The sequence below is a fragment of the Bidens hawaiensis genome, unplaced genomic scaffold, assembly GCF_021521415.1.
Source record: "Bidens hawaiensis isolate Kalapana, Puna unplaced genomic scaffold, B.hawaiensis_p1.1 tig00003781_1, whole genome shotgun sequence".
NCBI classification, from domain to species: Eukaryota; Viridiplantae; Streptophyta; class Magnoliopsida; order Asterales; family Asteraceae; genus Bidens; species Bidens hawaiensis.
The window spans coordinates 940,175-965,312 of NW_027491218.1; the positions used below are offsets into that span (position 1 = coordinate 940,175).

The following is a 25,138-nucleotide window of genomic DNA, read 5'->3' on the forward strand; positions in this document are numbered from 1 at the left end:
GGGACTTTAATAGGTAAAATTGGCAACATATGTGCAAATATGTGATAATATTGTTATGTAGTCAAGTTGTATAAGTAAGTGCATATTAATTTGATTATGATTTACACTATGGGAAGAACTATATGTTTGTTAACTTGTGTGCAGGTAATATGTCAAGAACCCCCAGTGCGTCGTTCGAGGAGGACCCGGAGGAGGTTAGCTCCGGGGACTCCGGGAGCCCTCTTGTAGCATCCAGCACCGAGCCTTCCGAGGCTAGCTTGAGGAATTCCGACCAGTCCTCCTCAGCTAGGATGGCCAGATCCCCGACCCCACCCGCACCACAGGTCGCTCCTGCACCCCCTGGATTCGGACCCCGCCTCACGGCGCGGATCAGTATTCCACCGGTCCGACCTATCTCGCCCCCACCCCGACCTGCTACTCGTAGGGGCGAGTCCTCCAGCTCTCGTCCCGAGCCTGCGACCCTACCGGTGTGGGGTCTCCCGAGACAAGAGCGGGATGCTGCGGCTTGGCTCCGGACACTCACCGAACAGGTGAACGAGCACTCCGCCGCCTTGACGGTGGGAGTCCAAAGGAGAATGTACTTAGGTGATTGCATACTGGATCATCAGTATGCAATCGCCCAGCTGAAGAGGGAGTGCTCATACTCCCAATGGATGCTTGACCGGGTGGAGAGTCGGGTGCGGGTTATGATGGCGGTGATAGTGGTGTTGGTGGCGATGTTGGTGGGGTTGGTTTACCACCATGTTTAGTTGTTTTGGGTTTGGGGATAGACAGGGACCATTTTTTTGATACTCTGTGTAAGTAGTTAGTGGTGATACTAACATGGAGTGAATCTTGATTAGTTATGATACAACCACTGGCCCCTAGGGTGGGTCTCTTTTGGGGCATAATCATTATAGATACTTTTGGGTATCATTCAAGCACTGACCCCTTTTACGGGTTATGTCGAGATGATACCGACATAGGGCCCTTGTATTAAAACTTAGTTGTGTAATGTTGTCTGGAAAGTATGTAAACTGATATTTGTGTAATATGTATCAATGTTTACTAATGAATGAAATATGTATTGTGTTTTATAATTTGAGATGGTATTGATTATATGTATTTCTTAATGTTGTGTAGAATGGCACCGAAACGATCAACTAAAATATCGGAAGTAGATGTGAGCCGTTTGATTGCTCAACAGTTGGAGGCGGTGATACCGGATATATTATCACGCATCGCCGCCAGTACTAACAACTCGACCAATCCGACCCCTCCGAGCAATCAAACGCCCATAAATAATGACGGGAAACAAAATGCTAATCCTCCAAGGAATGATAACACTATTCCGAGTAATGACGCACCGCCTAGAGTGGTCGTTACTGACAGCAATGGCCCTATACCTACGGTAGAGACAAACCGTACTGAACCAATTCGTGCATCCAGGGGATGTTCGATCAAGGATTTTATGTTGTGCAAGCCATTAGAGTTTAGCGGGTCTGAAGGACCGAATGGGTTAGTTAAATGGATAGAGAAAATAGAATCAGTGGTGAATATCAGCAACTGTCCCGAGGATTGTGTCGTTAAGTACGCCACCTGTACATTCACCGACCATGCCTTGACATGGTGGAACACCATAGTACAGACTCGAGGTCAGGCGGCGACAAACCACATGACCTGGACGGAGCTTAAGGCTCTTGTGTTGGAACATTTCTGCCCAAAGAATGAATTGCAGAAACTGGAAAATGAGTTGTGGAACCTGGAGATGAAGGGGGCAGACCACTTGGGTTATACCAATCGGTTTAATGAACTGTCACGATTAGTACCGTGGTTGGTCACCCCGGAGACGAAGAGGGTGGAACGTTATATTTGGGGACTTACTCCAGTAGTGAGGAGTATAGTCAACGCGGGGGGACACCAGACGTATGAAAGTGCAGTGACACAGGCTGGCATTGTCACGTATGATTTCTTGCGGAGCGGATCACTAAAGGTGACAGGAGAATCCGCTGGGGGAAAACGGGGTACACATGATCATAGAATCCAGGAAAAGCAGCAAAGCAAACGAGCTAGGCCCGCTGCCCAGAGCTATGCCATGACTAGTTCGGGCGGAAGGCAAGAACCGCAGAAGGGAACGTTTCCTAAGTGCGGGAAATGTGGTTACCACCATAGTGGCGTGTGCAAAGAGGTGGTGTGCCACCGGTGTGGCAGGATTGGACACTACGCACCAAATTGTAAGACAAATCTGAACAACCTGAACCGACAACCGCAACCTATTCGTGCGCAACCATTTAGAACTCAACCAGCCCGACAGCAGAACCCGCAAGGAAACCAGATGGTGACCACTAGCCGTGCTTGCTACGAATGCAGCAGCACGGATCACTTCAAAAGGAACTGCCCGAAACTGAACCAGGGAGGAAACGGGAGACAACTCACGGGTCAGGCATCGTCGTCCAATCCGGCGCGAGGCCGAGCATTCGTGATGGGGGCGAACGAGGCGTGCCAGGACCCCAGCGTAGTGACAGGTACCTTCCTCGTCTCTGATCATTACGCTTCTGTATTATTTGATACAGGCGCCGATAGAAGTTTTGTCTCCGTTAGATTCCTTTCGATAGCAAACCTTCCTATTGGTGAAACCATAGAACCTTACACCGTAGATGTCGCTAACGATAAAACCATGATAGTTAATCGGATAGTTCGGAATTGCCCTTTTATTCTGAACGAACAATCCTTTCTGATTGACTTGTTACCGGTAGAATTGGGTAGTTTTGACGTGATAGTGGGAATGGATTGGTTGGCACGTAACAGGGTAGAAATAAACTGTGAAAAGAAAACCGTCAAGATCCGGGTGTCGGATGACGAGGAGGTATTAGTGCATGGAGAAAAATCCGGCACCATGATACCATTTATATCCCACCTCAAGGTGTTGAAATATATACGTCAGGGATGTGTGGCGTATCTAGCGAGCCTGACGGCCACTGATCCTGAGGAAAAACGGGTGGACGATATTCCCGTGGTACGCGAATTCCCACAAGTTTTTCCAGAGGAACTTCCTGGATTACCGCCAACCCGACAGGTCGAATTCAGAATCGATCTGTTACCTCAAGCTGGCCCTGTTGCTAAGGCGCCCTACCGACTTGCACCATCCGAGATGCAAGAATTATCCAATCAGTTGCCGGAATTGTTGGATAAAGGATTTATACGTTCCAGTTATTCCCCGTGGGGTGCACCTGTTCTATTCGTGAAAAAGAAGGACGGGAGCCTTAGAATGTGCATTGATTACAGGGAATTGAACAAGTTGACAATCAAAAATAGGTATCCTCTCCCCCGAATCGATGATCTGTTCGACCAACTACAAGGTGCGAGCTACTTTTCAAAAATAGATCTTAGATCGGGATACCATCAGGTTAGAATTCAGGAGGAGGATATCCCAAAAACCGCATTCCGGACTCGCTACGGCCATTACGAATTCTTAGTTATGCCTTTTGGGCTAACAAATGCGCCAGCAGTATTCATGGATCTCATGAATCGAGTCTGTAAACCCTATCTCGACAAATTCGTCATTGTATTTATTGACGATATTTTGATATACTCGAAGAGTAAAGAAGAGCACGAGCAACACTTAAAGTTAGTTTTAGAGCTCCTGGATCAGGAGAAGTTATTTGCAAAATTCTCCAAGTGTAACTTCTGGTTACAAGAGGTGCAATTCCTCGGTCACGTTATAAACCACCAAGGAATACACGTTGATCCGAGTAAGGTTGAAGCAATTAAGAATTGGCAAGCGCCTAAATCTCCAAAGGAAATCCGCCAATTCTTAGGCTTAGCTGGATACTATCGTCGATTTATTGAGAACTTTTCCAGCATCGCCCAACCTTTAACCCTCCTGACTCAAAAGGATCGGAAGTATGAATGGGGTGAAGAACAGGAAACGGCGTTTCAAACGCTAAAACAAAGATTGTGCCAAGCGCCAATCTTAAGTCTCCCCGACGGAGACAATGGTTTTGTTGTGTATTGTGACGCATCCCGGAGAGGGTTAGGATGCGTATTGATGCAAAATAGTAAGGTTATAGTCTATGCTTCTCGACAATTAAAAGTTCACGAGAAAAATTACACTACTCATGACCTAAAACTGGGAGCAGTCATCTTCGCACTTAAAATCTGGAGGCACTATCTCCACGGTACAAAGTGCACCATCTTCACTGATCATAAAAGTTTGCAACACATATTCGATCAGAAAGAACTGAATATGAGACAACGAAGGTGGGTCGAGTTACTGAGTGACTATGACTGTGACATCCGATATCACCCCGGCAAGGCTAACGTTGTAGCCGATGCCTTGAGTAGGAAAGATCGAGTTAAGCCACTACGCGTGCGAGCGTTGGGAATGATAGTCCAGTCGAACCTTTCGGATTTGATTCGAGTCGCTCAACGCGAGGCGTTGAAAGGGGACCAATTGGAAAAAGAGGGACTTTTCTGTAACGAGAAGAATTTCGAACAGCGTGTGGACGAAATTCTCTATTTCAAAAATCGGATTTGGATTCCGACCCTCCATGACCTTCGTGAATTAATTATGGACGAAGCACATAAATCAAAATATTCCATACATCCGGGATCAGATAAAATGTACAAGGATGTGAAAGAATTTTACTGGTGGCCAGGTATGAAAAAGGATATAGCCACATACGTCGGCAAGTGTACGACGTGTGCGAGAGTTAAGGCGGAGCACCAGAAACCCTCTGGAATGTTACAACAACCGGAAATTCCCGAATGGAAATGGGAGCAAATCACGATGGATTTCGTGACACACCTCCCTAAGACATCCCGGGGACATGATGCGATTTGGGTAATCGTGGATCGACTAACCAAATCGGCACATTTTATTCCGATTAGGAGTAATTATAACACTGAGAGACTTGCGCAAATTTATATAAATGAAATAGTGTCTCGTCATGGCATCCCCATCTCGATCATCTCCGATAGGGATAGCCATTTCACCTCCAAACTTTGGCAAGCTGTCCAAGAAGCATTGGGAACACGTATTGACCTAAGCACAGCTTACCACCCTCAGACCGATGGTCAGTCTGAGAGGACCATTCAAACTTTGGAGGATTTGCTTCGTGCCTGCGTACTGGACTTTAAGGGAAACTGGGATCAACATCTCCCACTCGTTGAATTTTCCTATAATAACAGTTACCATAGCAGTATAAAGGCAGCACCTTATGAAGCATTGTATGGACGGAAGTGCCGATCACCACTTTGCTGGTCTGAAGTGGGTGACTCGCAGGTCATTAGATCGGATCTGGTCCAGGAGACGACCAGCAAGATTCTTGAAATCAAGAACAACCTGAAAGCCGCGCGGGATCGGCAGAAGAGTTATGCCGATACCCGTCGAAAACCGTTGTCATTTGAGAAGGGGGAAAAGGTATATTTGAAAGTATCACCCTGGAAAGGAGTGGTCAGATTTGGAAAGGCGGGGAAGTTGGCCCCTAGATACATTGGGCCATTCAGCATCACTGCAAAAATCGGTCCGGTAGCTTACCAATTAGAACTGCCTGAGGAACTAAGTGCAGTTCATAACGTGTTCCATGTGTCAAATTTGAAAAGATGTCTGGCGGATGAGACATCGGTGTTACCCTTAGAGGGTGTTCAAATAAATGATAAGCTCAACTTCGTAGAGGAGCCCATTGAAATAGTGGACGGTAAGATCAAGCAACTTAGACACAATAAGATCTCGTTGGTCAAAGTTAGGTGGAATTCGCAACGAGGCCCAGAATTTACTTGGGAACAAAAGGATGAATTTCGGAAGAAATACCCCCACCTATTTCCTCAAAAGGAAGTAGTTGACGTGTAAAATTTCGAGGACGAAATTTTTATAACGGGGGGAGAATGTAACGATTCCGGCAAATCCAGGTATACCCTAGCCGGTATATACTATTTACGTGTCATTTAGTATTGATTATATGAGTTATAGTACGTGTATACGAGTATATATGATTCATAGAACGAATCATACTCGATTATATAGTGAATCATATTGGAATTACAATTAACCAATGAACGATTATTGAAACCCGAAAGAATCGGGAATTACATTATAGACGAAGTATATAATGTTTAGTGATGTTTACGAAGTATTAATGCTTCGGGATAAGTGAATTATAGCACAGAAAAAGGATTTCGATTTATTAGTACGTCGGTACGATAAACGAAACATTTAACATCAAACCAAGCAAGAGACGATCAATCAAGCCGAAAAAGATGCACAATTACCGACAATACAATGTTTTAAGTCATTTAATGTCATGGGTTAAGTTTTTAAAGTTTTTAAATCAGTTTTATGTAAATTTTATTTTAACCCGAAAAACGACAATTTTATGCTCGTTTTAAGCCGAATTACGAGTTTAAACGAGAAACGAACTGAGCCAGATTATCCAAAACATTATCCGGATTACGGAAATCCGAATATGTGGCTAATATTGAAGTTGTGGGGCCCACCCCCACCTTTACTTGGACCGATCGGCCCTATGGTTGCATAATATCATTCCATTTCTTTTTTTTTACAACAAAAACTCTCTCAAATCTCTCAACTCTTTCAAGTGTTCATCCAAACTCATCAATTTTAACCAAGAACACAAGGTATAAGCATGTTATAATGCATGATCTTTGGTGTTGATTTCTTTATTTTGAGTTGTTTTGCAAGAACAAGAGGTTCCAAGTGAAATATGGGTGAAAACCCGAGATGGAACCGATCCTTGCTAGATCAAGTGATGTATACAAGTTATACACGGGATCTTGATCCAAGAAACGAGTTAAAAGTGTCAATAACGAATTTTTACGGTTAGAATATTTGAAAATGAATTTCCAAGTGAAAGACGGGTGAAAACCCGAGATGAAACCGACTCTTGCATGATCAAGAGATGTATACAAGTATACAAGGGATCTTGGTCCGAGAAATGAGTAAAAAGAGTCGAGAACGGATTTTTACGGTTAAAACCTTTGTTTTTATATCAAAACCGACACTATGAAAGAAATGGTTTGATTGTTGGTGTAACTTGCTTGGTATAGTGTTATTGTGCTTGTAAGTGTTGTATCTAGTGGCTAGCAAAGGCTAGAAACCAAGATTTTTGCGATCTAACGCTAGAAAACACAAGATAGTTCGGTTTTCGTGTGATTTAGTGATTTTGGACAGATTGTAGAGTGCTTAGAGTCAGGTCATGAAATTTCACAGAGAAGATCTATACATGAAAATATGAGATCTGTGAATTTTTGGTAATTTTTGGATAAAAGATGAATATTTGGTGAATTTAATGCTCGGTTTTGGCCAAAAATGGTGAAAAATAGCTAAACTTGATGAAAAATTCTGGAAAATTTAGGATAAGCTTTTTATAACATATAAAAGTCACACACAAAATTTGAGCTCAGTTGGAGAAGTCTAAAGGGGCTTTTCGGTAAAACGAGTTCTAGGGCTTTCTAGCTCGGTTTTTGTGAAAATGGCTTGAAAAATGAGTTTTGGGTTCTGGAAAAATTCCAGGGAGTTATGAGGATGGCAGGGATCATCCCGGAAAAATTTGGGATTTTTCTAAAGTCTTTTGGTATTTTTGACATATTTAGTGTTTTAATAGTGTTTAAAAATAGATAAATAAATGTAAATATAAAAAAAAATAAATCTGGAAAATTTTTATAAAATTTATTACTGTCAAAATAAGTTTTTTGCAAAATTTCAAGACCCGAGACTAAACGGGTAATTATTTGTGCTAAAAAGAACATAAAAACAAATTTTTAAAGCTTAAAACGTGTAAACCGGCAAAACTCGCATAAGCGAGCTGACTGGTATATAAAAACCTAAAAATAGACCATTTTCATAATACTAAGTAAATTAAATAAAAGAAAATCATCCGAAAATAATTCGGATGATTTGGGTAATTTCACCCGATTTTACTGTTTCCGGCACCTAAATGACGGAAACGGGCCCCGCGGCCAAACGGGGTGTCCAAACCGAGCTCTAATTTCATCACGTTAACTAAAGTAACAGTCAAACACCATTTTTGGGTCGGGTGTGAATAAACTCATTTTTGAAACTAAAAACGGATGACCGTGCTAGGCACGCAAATCAAGGAAAACATAAAAATGATAATTTTGACCGTCCGTCTCTAAGTAATGGCACAATCTGAGTCCTTAGGAGTGTCACGGGGTTAACATTGTCCCCGGATCGAGTACAGTACTGGGTTAACAATGTCCCCAGATGTACCGATTAACACGGATTTAATTTATGGGAATTATATAGTAACGATTAGATATTATATTACAGATCCAGGCTTATAGCAGTTCATTGTATCACGTCCCGACTCACAGAAAGGTGAGTTTTCACGAGCCCCTTTTACTGAACTGTTTTAAATATTTTCCCGGGGCGGAAAGCATGTATTTATTGAAGTATTTAAGTACATACCGATCGTATGGAAACACTTGTATATTTAAATATATATATGGTTTGATGCATAGAATATATAAATTGTTTATCGTGTGGGATTGTTCTGGGGTAACATGGTTCCCAGAGGTTATTATTATTGTTCTGGGGTAACACAGTTCCAAGAGGTTATTATTATTGTTCTGGGGTAACATAGTTCCCAGAGGTTATTATTGTTCTGGGGTAACATAGTTCCCAGAGGTGATTATTGTTCTGGGGTAACATAGTTCCCAGAGGTTATTATTGTTCTGGGGTAACATAGTTCCCAGAGGTTATTATTGTTCTGGGGTAACTTAGTTCCAAGAGGTTATAAATGTTCTGGGGAAACATAGTTCCCCGCATAATTACATTGTTTAATAAATGATTATTAAAATGATCTGTCAGTGTTTATGTAAATTAGTGAAACTCACCAACTATTCGTAGTTGACCCGTTTTCTTTACATGTTTTCTAGGTATGCCCAAGTTGGAATGATTGATATGTGCTTAATGATCTGTGCTACTTGTTGGAAGCTTGCTGATCTATATTTTGTAATGAATATATTAATGTCTTATCGGTAAAACTCGTGTGTAACACCTAGACAGTAACGAATTAGCAACAATGTAATATGATATAAATTAATGTAGTGGTATTTTCTTTATAAGCAATGCTGTTGATATCAGATGTGTCTGTTGCATCCCGTGTACGTTTCCGCTGCGGTTACGGGGTGTTACAATTTTGGTTCAGCCGCAAGCTGTAGCGAATTTTCGGCGACCTGGTTACTTTTCCGGCGAGCCCGATTTTCCGGCCACATTCTTCGCTGCTGCTGTTGTGCACTGAGTGTAGCTGCTGTCCGACGCCATCCACTGCCGTTCGACACCACTAATCATCGTCCAGCGCCGTCCGCAGCCATCCGACGCCGTCTGCCGCCGTGCAGCCACCGTCGGTTGCCTTAACATCGCCGTTTGGACTGGATCTTGCTTGATTGTGTTACCCTCTAGCTTATCTTGTTACTCCTCGGTGTCTTCCCGGTTTCGATAACCGGGGTATATCGAAAACTAATCTATGGTTGTTTATTTTATTAATCGTACTCGTATATTGTTGTTACCGGATCCGGGTTTTGGGTTTCGGTTTTTGGTTCGTGTTTATCGTTTATTTATCCGCTGCGTTTTTTTAGTTCGTTTATGAGTTTGTTTATTAATATTGATTAATAACTATCGAAACGAAATTATTACTAAAACGGGTTCAAATAGTTTGTCCGTTTTCGTTCCGAACCACCGTTGAAACCCAACAGTTTCTTCATAAACAAATCATTGAATCGAAGCTACTCTTACTAGTTTGGTAAACAGTTCAAAATTGATATTTTGTGATTACAAAGAAATTGCCGTATTTATTTGAACAAAGATTCGATTAATTAACATTCGGTCATATCTATATCTCATGAGAACCAAATATTTGAAGAAGATTTTCTTAAGGAGATATTGGATATGATGTCTATTTTATAATAAAAAATATTATATGCTTATTCAATTTGTCAAGGTTTCATTTTGTATGTCTCACCTAGGAAGATACGATCATATGAAAACAATTTATTATGATTGTTAACGTGAGCAAATTATTAGTCATGTTATGAATATTACTACTATTTGCTAGCACCATTAGGTAATAAAATTTGGCCTCATAGCAACACACACATACACAGCAACACACACCTATACACGAACACATTTATTTCACTACTACTAATATGCTTATAACGGTGAAACATTATTAGACATTGCTTTGAATTTGATATACAATATGTTTATTTAGTTATTATTTTTTCATTCTCTAGTTATCTTGAATGTTCTTATAACCTATATACCAAGTGTATTATAGAACTTTTTAGGTTTTCCAATGTAATACTAATAGTGGTTTTAAGCAAACTCGATAATTGTGTAGATATATATGGCCAATGAGCTTTAACTCAACTTGCACCGAAGGGGAGGAAGATATGTAAACTGGAAACTGCAAGGTCTCAAGTTCAAATCCAATCATAATCAATTTTACTGCACTGAGCTTTCAGACGGTGAGTTTTTCACAAAATAGGAAATGGTGGCTTAGGTTAGACAATGATGTTTATGATTACGGACGCATACGCATACGATTTTTTTTTATCATTGGATTACCCATATTAGTGGGGTTTTGTTTGATGTTTGTTTAAAAAATAACTATGTAGATATAAATTTGTGCGCAGACAATAAATGCAACGGGAGGCCCCTCGAGTGTGGTGTCTACCATGAAATGTGTGAATAGTGAGATAGCTGTGATATTGGTGGAAAACCTAAAACACATGGTCAACAAGGTATCTCAATCTTAAATTTGTTTGCTTCCACACTTTGGAAATTATTATATTATTACTTATTTTATTGAACAGTTATTTTCCAACATATGACATTTCTCAAGTGAATCTTTTAGTTGAAGAACATACACATTCGTGAAGTTTGTATATTTTTATGGTTTTTACCTATACATCAATTAAATTAGAACTATAAATAGGCTTGTTACTTATGTATCCAATAAATATATATTACATCAAGGTGTGTAGTAAATATATCATTCTTATGTATTTAAAGGTTTTTGTCATATGATAAACATATGTGTGGATTTAGTAGTAGTTTTAAAGTGTGTGAATTACGTACTCTAAAAGTTTATATAAGTTTAATAATTAGTATTATTAAAAGACATCAAGTAACATGAACAATACAAAAATTTTGTAAATAAAACTCAATGAGACCAGCCAGCTAGTGCATACCTATGTTTAGGTTCTATTGATCTTCCTAGTCGTATTTCAGGTCTTGGCAGCTATTCGGTGGTGTTGACTAAGGGGTGGCCTGCCTCCGCACCAGTCAATGGCTAGCTTCGAACAGAAAGATCCTGGGTCTATCAACATTAGGATATAATCGTATCAGGAGGGGCCATAGCCATTTCCTCTAGTCTTTCTACCTTCTCTCCCGCGTCAAGTACTTCTTTTTATCTTACGTCTGCTTCGGTCTGTGCTTTAGAGTCTTCGTCCCTCTAGCCCGTAGCCTGTCTATGAGAGCGAGTTCATGTGCTTGCTGTTGTAGAACCATTCACCTATCACAGGGGTAAGAGTCATTGCCTTCAATCGGTAAATAGATCGAGGGGGGGGGGGGGTGAGGCTATTCCCATATCAATCGATGAAAGAGAAATTTTAATTTCTAAACAGTTAGCAGACTTGGAATATAAACAACAATAATAATAATTATGATAATCTGTTTGATATGAGATAATGAAATGGACGACGGAATGGAATGAACGTGTAATGGAATGGACAAATGATGGAATGAGTTATTCCCATTCCAATGAGATGTTTGGTTACCACATGAGATTGAAATGAACGATTACTTTGCGTTGTTTGGTAGGTAGGAAAAAAAGAAAAAAATAAATTTAAACCGGTAGTGAGTGGCAATGGTGGTGGGAAGCAGGTATCGGTCGTGGCATTGCTAGGCGGTGATGGTGGATGATGGTGGTGGGAAACGAGAGATAATTGTGGTTAGAGGTGGGTGGTGGCGGTAATGGTGAACGTGGCAGGTGGCAGTGGCAGTGGTGGGCAACGGTGACAGTAGGCGACGGGTGATGGTGCTGAGGGGCGTGGCCGATGGTTGATAGTGGTGGTGGGTGGCTGGCACTGACGGCGATGGTTGGTGGCAGTAGCAACGACGGTGGACAACAATGGTGGTGGTTGGTGGCGGCGGTGTTGGTGGTGGTGGGTGTTTATGGTGGTGGTGGGACTGTGGTGGAGGTGATGTAGGGTGAAGGAGGGTGAAATGAAAAAAAAAACATAAGGTATGAATGAAATGAAATTATGGTGTTTTAGAGAGAATGCAGTGGACTAGGTAATGAGTCATTCCATTCATTTGATCAACCTAACATATTTTTCTTCATTTCCTCACAATGGGTCATTCTATTCCACCCTTCATTCCCTCATAACAAACACTACCTAGTACCTAATAATAATAAAATTGTTCTTGTTTGCTCTTATATTTTTAAGTTTCTTTTCACTAAATTCATATTATTTCTACATACAGAACTTTGTGAAAACATCATTTTCAAATTGAAAATTGGTGTTCGATTATTAATTTTTAACTTATAACCATTATCCATATTTCTGCTTGTATTTATTACTTTAATACTATGTGTTGTGAGCCTAGAAAGAACTAGTTAAAACGTCATGTAAGTGCTATGTGAAGTCAACCTATTCACTAACTAAGCAATTATAATGTGTAGTAGGTTAACTAAAACTAATAAAAACAAATAAAGATAATATTGAAAAAGCTTGATTGGTTGTTGGTTGAACACCTTGATTTCAACATGTTAAGCGTTATTTGATTAACGGAGGAAGGGGCTACAGTTTTTGACGCCTAGGTTGTTGTGGGCAGTGGTGGATTTAGGAATTTTTACAGGTGGTGTCAAGGGCGGATCTATAAGGTTAGCAGGGTTAGCATCTACTACCCCTCAACTTTTCATCGGTAGTGTAAAAAAAATACATTTTTTGTCAGTTTTTGTAGTTCGTTACCCCTGGAAAAATATAATATTACCACTGTTTGTTTGAAATCCAACCAAATTAAAAGTTCAAAACAATTAAAGCACAAACTAATTAAAGCTCAATAACCCATTAACCCTATTTGTTTTACGTTCATTTTAGTTAAATTTTGTTTCAACATGTAAGTGTCAAGGTGCTAGGTTCATATGGTGCAAGCTTAATGGATTAAAAACTTTGATTTTAAGAGATAATCCGTCAGCACATTACGCCATTACATACGTTGTTTTGCTCTTCAACTTCGGTTAGTCATTGTGGTTGTTGCAAAAAAAAAAAAAAAAAAAAAGAGAAAAAAAAGAAAAAAAAACATATCGATGTTAAAGAATTTAATGATTTTCTTGGCATGGTTATTAATACGATTGGTGCTTATTGAAAAAGAAAAGATATGATGTTGGAGGCAACACACACACACACCGAAAGAGAGAAAATAAATTCTTTCTTCGTGAAATTAAGGCATGAAAATGATTAAACCAAGAGATTTCCCTTGCACGGCCGGAGACACGTGATGGGGTTCTCATCATAGAACAATCATGTATGTTAAAATTATTCCCTGAAGTTGAGGTACTTGATTTTATTAAAAAAAAAGGATTGAGAGACCTTGCAACTACGATCTAATGCGAAAGGTATTCAATCATATTTTGAAGAGTCTTGAATTAGTGTTTCATATATACTTGTTAGACGATATTTTAGGCCTCATAATGCTCTATTAAAACATATTCAAAAAAATGAGCCATGACTTATTAGAAACGTTTGATAAAGTAAAAGAAAAGGTTATGATAGCTTGATTTCAATTCAAAAACTGATGAGGAGACATTTTTAACCGTGTGTTTAAATTTATTTATTATGTTTATATTTTTGTTTAGTTTACATTGTATGAAATACAATATTTTTTTTAAAGTTACCCCTGAGATTTTGGTCTAGATCCGTCACTGGATGGTGAACTATGTTTAGATGCTTCAATTTCATAAAGTCGGGTATAAAAAATTATGGGTCGGTTTTAGGTTCGGGTCGGTTCGATGGTTCGGGCAAAACTCATTTCAAAATAAAAGTACGATAAAATAACAAAAAAGACACCGCCATTAGAAATTAAAAAACACATAACATAAATACAATAGTCTTTTCGAATTAAAAAACTAATAAATTAAAACTAAAATTTAACAAATAACCTAACAATTAACGACATCAAGAACAACTAACAAGAACAATTTCGAGCATCGAGGAGGAGTAGAAGGCAGGAGGATAGGAGTAAGGCAGAAGTTGGGTGGTTGGCCGGAAAAACAGCAGGCATCGGTGGTGGTCGGAGAACGACGATTGTATGGTAGTCGTGTGTGTGAGTTTGAAAAGGGGAGAGAGGCATCGTGGTTTTATACTGTGTGTATTGTGTGTTCTATAAAGCCCCAAATTGATATAAAACTATTGAAATTAAAAAACACATAACATAAATACAATAGTCTTTTCGAATTAAAAAACTAATAAATTAAAACTAAAATTTAACAAATAACCTAACAATTAACGACATCAAGAACAACTAACAAGAACAATTTCGAGCATCGAGGAGGAGTAGAAGGCAGGAGGATAGGAGTAAGGCAGAAGTTGGGTTGTTGGCCGGAAAAACAGCAGGCATCGGTGGTGGTCGGAGAACGACGATTGTATGGTAGTCGTGTGTGTGAGTTTGAAAAGGGGAGAGAGGCATCGTGGTTTTATACTGTGTGTATTGTGTGTTCTATAAAGCCCCAAATTGATATAAAACTATATGTCGGGGTTTTAACTAAATGTTTAGTTAAAACGCCACCAAGACGCCATGTAAGCAAAAATAAATTCACTAAAGCCCATCTTAATAAGTGTAGTGGTTTTAACTTTTAAATTTTAACCAATTGCAATTATTACTCAATCACTTTTTTTATTTACTTAGTATTTGTAAACACAATAATTTTAATAATTAAACGACACAATAAATTTCTAGAACATTTTAATAAAATAAAAGTTACAAGGACATACGGAAAAATAATCGATACTTTATAAAATTCACCGCACGTATGTTTACTTAAAGTGGGTTATTTGGGTCGAAAGCATTCATCGCGGGTATGTTTTGGTTGTTCGGGTTCATAATTGCAAGGGAGAGACGTAGACCATATATAGTTCGGTATACATATATAGTTCGGTATTTTTTGGTGTGGTGAAAATAGTTAAAATTATTGGCATATATAGCGTAAAAATTGCAATTTTTATTTTTTTTAATCTCCAAATGAAGTCTTTAACAAAATGAAGATTTTGGAATTAAAAATTTTCTTTTCTTTCTCTTTTGAACACCTAACGAATTGTTTATTTGGAATTCAAAATTATAATTTAATCTTTGTAATTGTTCTTCAATCAAGGATTGCTTATTTAATTTCCGTAAAAGAAACTACTGATTGCAAGGTAATAGCACCGCCGAGGGCATGACAGAGAAAATTTATAGCACCAACATCACAATTACTTGTAGTGGTTTGAACCATAGTTATTAAAAGCGAGCGCGTTTTGCGCTTAAGCGCATTTAAATCGTCAGACACATTAATTGTGATTTGCATGCAACAGACATTTAAAGCGCAGTCATTTTTTCCCAAACCTTCCCATGCGTATTAAATACCATTTAAAAATCTGTTCCTTTTCTCTAGGAGTCCATAAAACTCCATTTAAAAACATGTTCCATGTGTATTAAAAACCATTTTGGTTTTTCTGATTATTATGATGTACTTGGTACTACTTCATGTTTTGGATTTTGGTTTTTGGTTGTTTTATAAATTATTTGAATAATCAATGTATGCGTTCTTCATAAGATGTTCTATTTAAGTTAAAATTTTTGTTTTTCTAATGTGCGTTTTTTTTAAATTGGGTGCTTATCGTATTTGATAACTATGGTTTGAATAATGACTTGGCAGCTAGCACAACATTTTGGAGCCTCATTACTGTACCACTACGGGCTGTCTAAGGGCATAGTACTATATTAGAAAGAAAAAAAAATCCAAAAAAGTTTCACGAAAACCAGAATCAAGCCCGTGACCTTAAGTTTACAAAACCAACTACTTACCAGCTCTTGTAATGTAAATAGGGTGGTTCCTTTCTATTTATAAGGTGATTAATTCCTTTAATATTTTATATATAAAAATACACTATTATTTCAAAACTCGGTTATATGGATCCGTCCATGGTTGTGGGTTAACCGGCGCCACCTGCTTATGTAGAGGTGGGGCTTAACCTAGTAACACCCACAACGTTTGGTCAAACAGAGACATTGAATTTCAAAACCTTATCTTATTCTCTCTACCAATTAGACTTGATGTTATGGGCGCCATTGGGAGCATTATTGGGGCTTCGATGCCCCTGCACACCGCAAAGGGCGCCTTTGAGGGGACGCCGTGGGGGGGGGGGGGGGGGTCGTTGGAATGCCGGGCGCCTTTGGTGATTTGTGTGGGCCCTCTCTCTCCATATCACACACACACACACATGTATATATAATGGGCGCCCTCGGGGCATTAAACCATAGCGTGACATTATTGGTTGGGGCTTTGATGCCCTCGGTGTTTACGTGGTGCTGACGTGACACTGTGAAGAGGCTTCGATGCTCCCACCATATCGTCTTATACATTTTTTACACTTTCATACTTACTCTTGCTTCATCTTATATTATATACTAAAATAAATTTATTATAATATTTTGGAGGATGATAAAGATGTATGGTTCTGGGATAATTTAGTGGAGAATTAGATGATGGAACATTGAAAAAGTAATGATGAATAAAAAAAACAGGAGATAGGAATGTGGTTGATTGATCCCACAATCTTTTTCGTATTCTCACAATTTAGTATTTTTGTTATACTTGGATCTTGAATATTCCTATTAAAGACTTCATTTTGTTTCATCTATTATTTATTTATTTATACGTGTCTAATTAGTCTTTGTGATTGTCATTGGGTGTATCTTTAATTAGAAAGAATAGCTAGTATCACCCATAGTTAGTATCACTAAAACTGATATTAGAGAACACATGAAGCATATTTTTGTTATATAATTGTCACACCAACATTTCAGTGGTTATTAGGTTAAAACCAAACCATGGTCTTAAAAACAATAGATACTCGTGTTCTTTGCGAACCCTAGCCCAATCCCTCGTATACATGTTGTCATTGGCATCCCGTTTCATACTCAATTTTGTAACCTTCAATCGATATGTTTTTGTCGCCATTTCTATATTGATATCACGCCTGTTTTATTTGTTAGCCACTCGCTTGAACTTGTTCATTTAGAGATGAATAAATAAGAGGTTATTACAATGAAAAATATGTTAATAGAAATACTAGAATTTTGCATCAGAAATATACTCACTTGGATATACCGAGTTATGATTAGTTTTTCTCGTTCACAGAAATGCTATTTTAATTGGGCTTTACTTTACCTGGATTGATCCAAAGATTTGTGAACACATACTGAGGGTTTGGGCCGTGTATGCATTTCTGACTTTACATGGGCTGGCCCATAGAATTGTGAACCCCATTACTCCATTAGTCTTCTCGTATTTCTGAATTCGTTCGGGCTACTTATGAGCTAAAATTGAACCGGTTATGTTTTATGTTAAAGTTTGAAAATAGAAAGTTACGGTTATATCTCGTTCCAAAACTGAACCGCATAGAACCACACCAAACCGTACCAATACCAAGTCGAATCGAACATAAAACCAAACATATTTAAATGTTATTTGTTTTGTTGTCCAAATTCATTATTTTAGGTCAAATGTTGAACACCCCAATCAACCAAATAAGTGATTAATAGAAAAACATTGGGCCAAAAGTTTATGGAATGAATTTATAATTTTTGGGTCTTATTTGTTTCAAGTCCCAACATTTCGAATGTAAAACCAACCCATAACGAGCCAAACGAATATGCAAAACCAAAAAAGGAACCCGATAGGTTTTTCTAAAACTAAAAGGCTAACATTTCGGGTTAAGTTTGGTTTGAGCCTAAAACTGATCAATGCTCATGGCACGTTACACCTAAGTTAGACTATAAATACATGACCAATGATATAGTTTACAACGCAAGATTCTTTTTTACCAATATAAATACATACATCTAATTTCACAAAAATGGTACGTTACATCAAATTGTGATATGATCACAATACACTGATATAGGGATAACAATGGGTCGGGTTTGGGTCGAGTTTAGGTATTTCCAAACTCATACCCGGCTATGAAAGTCCATCCCAAACCCGTCCCAAACCCATTGGGTTTTAATCGGGTAATTACCCGTTGGGTTTCGGGTTTCGTCAAAAGACCCGTTGGGTATACTCGACCTAAAACCCATCAGGTTTTGACAAAATATAACTAATCAATCACAAATAATGATTACCACAAAATAAAATGTCTCAAATAATTGTTATAAACAAGTTTCAACAGATGATATATTTAAAATATTTAGAGTATACTATATATAAACATAAGAAAGTTATGTCGGGTATATCGGGTATATAATCGGCTAAATGAGTTAATGTTATCGGGTAATCGGGTATATTACAAATCCCAAACCCCGTTCCAAACCCACGAAAATTTTCAAAATTAATCCCAAACCCGTCTCAAACCCTAATGGGTCGGGTATTACCCGTCCCATTTATGTCGGGTTTCGGGTTTTCCCATCGGATTCGGATTTCATCGCCATCCCTACACTGAAACACATATAGTGATCGACTAAATAGTGAAATACCATTACTCCTCCATGGTCCAGGATACTACACTTTTAATGGCTTTTTTTAATTTTTTTTTGTCATGCTTCAACAATTGATGTTACAATATTAACTTTCACAAGCGTCACAAGCAACTTACTCGCAACACGTTACAACTATACGATATTATAACATATATTACATTTCCCTCATACAGTGATACAACTTTCAACCTAAACCACCCTTACAATTTGATCTATTTTTTACCTATAAGATACTCAACGCTTTTGTCTCTCCAATCACGCTACTTAAATTTACCAGTTTCCTTTCAAACACTAATAAATTTCTTGACTTCCAAATACACCAGCTTACCATAAGACACACCGTATGGAATACCTTTCATTTCCGGTTGGGCAATGAAGAGAACTTGTATAGTTCCGACAAGTCACAGATTGAGAGCACATATATTGGTGGGATTTACTCCAATTAGCAATAATACTTCAAATCGATTGAGTGAATTGACATGATACCAATAAATGTTGCGCCGGTTAAACCTCTTCACCATTAATTCGGCACACGACCAATGGCACCGTCACATTTTATGAAAAAAAAAAAACACCGGTAACCTTTTTGTATAATTGAAACTTCTCGTAACAAAAGTAATCCTTATGCTTAGAATCTAAAAAACAACTTATCACCACAATCTACCCGCCTAAGAATGTATGTATTAAAAGTACATTATTGAGAATAAAATCAAAAAAAGACGGACTCTTTAATGATAATGGTGTTTTCTTATGTCAAAAAGCTTACACTGAGATAATGATGGGATAATTAAAACAATTAAACGAACCTATGAATATAGTTCAAATTAAATGAAGCCAAGTTTCCTTTTAGTCATGGCCATAACCCTAATCCCTAAAAATGTTTGTAGGACCTAAATTTCTAGGCATATGGACATTCACATTTAATTACCATATTTATATTTATATAGAGGTGTATAACAAAAACCGGTTCATGAGCTGAAATTAGTTTTGATAAAAATGATTCGGTTTCAAACTTGAACGTCGGATTAGATCGGTTTGGGATTCTAGATTTTAAAGCCGGTTTAGACCCATATTAAAAAAATACTCTCTCTTTAAATTTAAAATTTTTTATCTTCTCTATTCACAATCACTCAGAACCTTTTAAAATAATTCAGAAAACTAGAAAACTCTGAGATAGTTACAGGTTAGCCATTGTGAATTCTCTAATCTAGATGGGGAATGCATTGTGGGTAGAGTATTCATATTAGCTTACTTATATCCTTTCATTTAATTGAACTTTTTCTCTAAATTTTATTCATTTTAAAAATCTTTTATACTCTATTTTTTGTGTCTTTAAAGCATTCTCAATGGGTTCTCTATCTTTATCTTTAAAATTTAATTAAAAAACATAATTTTTTTTAATTTATACATCATTTTCTAATAACCTCTCCCAACCCATTATCCATTACCATCTCTATATTCATTTGTCTTATTGTTATTTTCAATATAAAATGATTTCTAATATATATTTATAGAAGGGTAGATGGAAATAATGCATTGTAGAACACTCTAAATTTGGAGGCTTCTTATATCATTTCACTAAAATTTAGAAATGGAGTTTGAAGATTGAGAATGGGTTAAAGTGATTACTTAGATATTTTTTCTAAATTTAAAAAATGAAAATGAATATGGAGAACCTATTAGAAATGCTCTTATACTCCATTAGACCATGTGTAGTGGTGGCTTTGCCACCTGCGTTTTGAGCCATAATGCGGGGGTACACCGCCCCCCCCCTGCGTTATGTCGAAGTCAAATTTGCAAGCGTTATATATACAACGCTGGAATGGCATCAAAAAACAAGTGTATAACTCTGAAAACACCGTCTCCCTCCAAGTTATGGAGGCTTTATGACTACACTTGTTTTTGTATAAAACCATAACTCTGACTGGGCGCCACGTGGCGCATAACCCCTGGATGTGGAGCTTTACGACTACACATGGTCTTAAATAGTTTTTTCTTGTTTTGTGTGCTTTTATGTTTCTTTAACTTGTATTTAATTCTTTTAACAACCCTAATTATGATTTTTTTAGGGTTTAAATTTTTTAATACTTTTGTTGGTTTAATACTTTTTTGGCAATGTTTTCATAACCGGATCGGAGATTAAACTGGACACCTTACTGGTTTACTGGTCGGATCGGTTAGACCGGATTTAAAACCGGTTAACATAAAAATAATATATAAAATAATGTAAAATTATACATTTAATTACTTGAAAATCGTAGAATAAATTAGAAGACTAAAAATGTATACTTATAAATTAAAACAGATTATTAACTATTAATAAATAAAAAATGTATATAAATATACTATACTGATACATATAGATATAGATGTAAATCTTGAAAATATGAAAAATATTATTGTTTAAAAGATGAGTCCAATCAATTCAGTCTCTGTTCTCTATGCTCTTTCATCTCTCTAGTCTCTTCAATCTCTCTCTCTCTCTACAAGCACATATCTCCATGGGATGAACATGGATTAGGTATCAATTTTTTATCCAAAATTATGCCAATTTTAGAGATTTCAATCAGCAAGCTGTATAAGTGACCCAAAAGAACATTAATGATCTTGAGGAAGTGAGCAATAAAAGCGCCGGAAGGTCATCAGATTCAACCCAATGCATCTTTTAAGGCTTGGAAAAGCTAAACCGGTCAGACCTTTAACCGCCGGTTACCGGTTCAACCGCCGCCGACCTGCCGATTTTTTCAAAAACGATTAACTAGTCATAACCGGACCGCTTCTCTTACCGAATCCCGGTTGAACCGGTTCGACCGGCCGGTCCGGTCATGAAAACACTGTTTTTTGGCAGATGCTTATTGCATAAAAACTTTTCAAATGAAATAATATGTTAACATTTATTTGAAATTTTTTAACGTAAAATATATATGGTAAATGAATTCCCACCCCCCTCTATTTATACACTGTCTATTTGTTTTTTTTTTTTTTAAAGAATTAACAACTTTTTATCTAGCAATCAATTGTGTCCATCCCTGGATTTGGTGTGTTAATAAGATATTTGATGCTAGACAACGATATTGATACCGTATTTTAAAAACATTTTTTAACTTCCAGTTCAAGAACATGATTGCTAATAAGTAAGGGTTTTGGAAATGTTGACCAAGCTCCAGGCATATTTGACATAAACCCGAACGCAACACTAAATCAGAAATCATGTTAGATACATGAAACCAGTTATAATACGTAGTTTTCATAACACGCCATGAGTTTACAAATTTACAACAAATTAGAATTCTATACAAAATAACTATTTTTAAGATATGAATAAAGTATCATTTTTTGATGGTTTAATCACTTTCATCACTTTTATGCATTTTATTTCCCCCGTGTATAATCTGGTTTTATTTTTTGTCATTTCAGTCAAAGTCGCTAACACCGTTAAAACTATTTCCGTTATAGTGGTTTAGTCACTTTTACGGTTCCGTCACTTTCATGCATTTTATTTTATTTTTTTTGTCATGATTTCACTAATGTTTTTCAATACAGAATAAATTAGATTATAACTCATTATTGACTAAATTAATTTATGTTGTGCTACCATTAGCAAGTGATCATTTGCCATGTTTTGAGCAACAGATATAATTATACATAAAACCATTTCTAAACAAATCGATACTCGATATCTTTTATTTCTTTAAATTCGTTGAAAACTTTGCATTTCATATAAGGACACCTAATGTATTCATTTTTCTTTTATCAAACTACCATCTTTGAGACTCTTAAGAAAACTTTACCCATGAGTAATTACAATACAATAATGATAATTACTCTAGCTATATAATAATGACAATTCTTTCAGTTATACAAACAATTACAATAGTTATACAATATTACAATGATAGTTGCTAGCTTTAGTTAGAAAAAACAATTACTCCAGTTATACAAAGTATTACGCTACTGGTAACTAAAGTAAGTAGACTACGCTGTTTCAAAAAAAGAAAATTGAAGAACGAATCTGCTTGAATCAAGAAGCTGGTATTAATGAACTTTTTTTTTGGCTAATTAATTTCCACAATTTCTTTTATTAGTTATGTTTAATTTTGAACTACCCAGGGTTTTGTTTTGGCAATTGATAAATAGTCTTGAATTTGTTTGCTAGATTGATAGAGGGTTAATTTGATGTAGAGCAGATGAGCGTGTGGACGCGAATGGGATAATTACTTATATCATAATTACGCCACCGTGTTTTAATTGTATCTTACATACTTCTCACGTTTAGTAGGTTATTTTCATTTGTACGTTACCCTCCCACCCTCCACACACACATATTTCTAGCTAATATATGAATATACTATTATGCTTTTAAGTTTTAATTACAACTTTTAAAAGATACAATATTCAAGTAGAGTGGTACATTTTGTTGCTTCATATGAAGGTTGGCATGAAACAAACATAGAATTTTTCATGCAGTCTCCCTTTATGGTGAGCAACAACTTATATAGAACATTAGTAATCTTTTTATTAAAGGTCTCCCCAAATCACACCAAACTTAAATCACACATCTTAATATTAGAGCTTCACATTTTCTGGCTAATTTACCGGGTACCTATCAATACAATCAGCCCATACACTACTTTTAGTAGCTTCAATGTCCCGGTTACATTTCCAACCTCACTATTACACTTAAACCCACTCCCAAACCCTATTTGCCAAACCCTGTCCCCTTTCTTCATTCTCCCTTTAGCTTCCACATAACCTAACTCATACCACAACGTTGACGAAGACGTGTTACCGAACCTGTAAAGCGCCATCCTGGACGCTTCAACATGTTCGGCCGACAACTTCAGATTCTTCTGAAGCTCGTCGATAACCGCACGTCCACCCGCGTGAATACAAAAATGATCAAACGCCTTTTTGAAGTCAGGAATGTAGGGTTTCCAATCAAGTTTAAACAACTTCCTCCCCACAAGATTAAAAGCAAACAAAAGCTGTTCGGTTATTGGAAGAACAACGGTCCGATGGCGCTTATGTTCGACTTCAAAGAGTTGGCGGCGATCGCCATGAGATCTATGTTTAATGCTACCCCAACATGCCCTTCTTTGTCTTCTTTTTGTTGAACACAATTGTAAGATTTATCTTCTAGACCTTTATGGGTTCTAACCACATGTACAAGACTATACTTTGCATGTCTACTTAGTGAACGTTTATTAGTTAAAAGAACAGCCGCACCTCCCATTCTAAATAGAAAACCTGGAAGTACCATTGATCGGTCTTTACCATTGTAAATATTTGGGACAATATTTCTGTACTTACCACAACCGCATTCGATTCGGGGTGGACTTGTAGAAGGTGTTTAGCGCAATCAATCGATATTAATCCCGCGCTACACCCCATTCCTGATAAGTTATAGCTTTTAATATTACTTCTCATTTTATACCTATTAACCACCATGGCTGAAAGAGATGGACTTGGTGCAAAAAGACTACAATTTACAATCAAGATATCTATGTCTTTAGGGTTAATTCCACTTTGCGCAAACAAAGAGTCCATCGCTTCGAAAATGATCAATTGGGACTCGTTTATACCATCCGTTAGGTTACCGTTTGGCAGAAGATAGTGTAATGTATGTGGTAAACATGTTTCTTCACCCAAGCCACATTTCTCAAATATCTTGACTAAGAAAGTAACACATTTTGGTTCTGAGGCTAGGATGATTCGATCGTGTTCGATTGCGGTTGAATATGGTACTCGAAGGTTGGACGGCGGCTTGAAACAAGCGAAATCGACTAGGTAGATGGTTTGAGGCTTGTTTAAAATGTAGAGTGTGAGAAGGGAGATGATTATCAAAGTGAAAGTGAGTATTTGGATCATGGAAAGGTGGCTAAGAAGGTGATATAAGGATTGGTTGAATGTTTGAATGAGGATTGCCATAATTAGGGTTAGGATGAGAAGTTTAGGGAGATGGTTAATGGGATAATTATACAATTGTTTTGCACTGTTCAAGATGGGTGAACAGTGAGATAGATGTGAAATGAATTGAAAGGGGTATATGTAGGGGGAGGGAAGGTGAAGATGCAATATTTAGCTAATTAAATGCTGTGAGGATGAGGCAGATGAGAAGATTAAGTGAGCTTTTAGGCAATCATTGGTGATGAGAATGGGTTGGCGGTAACGTCCACCAAGCATCTCGTCGCTTGAACTTGTTTGTCGCTAGCTCGGAAATTGCTTGAAAAATGCTCGCTTGATTGTATACGAGCCGCTCTGCTTAGTTCGGTTTGTAAACGAACCAAGCAACGAGCAAAGGTCTGCTCAGTTCGGTTCGTCTCAAATATTTTTAATTTATTTTATATATACTATATATGAACAAATATTTAAACA

General features: G+C 37.5%; 1 pseudogene; it reads right to left on the minus strand.

The window, feature by feature from the left end:
• Positions 1-23,238: 23,238 nt before the first annotated feature.
• On the minus strand, positions 23,239-24,892 carry LOC143624402 (3-ketoacyl-CoA synthase 5 pseudogene; annotated as a pseudogene).
• Between the last annotated feature and the right edge of the window lie 246 nt (positions 24,893-25,138).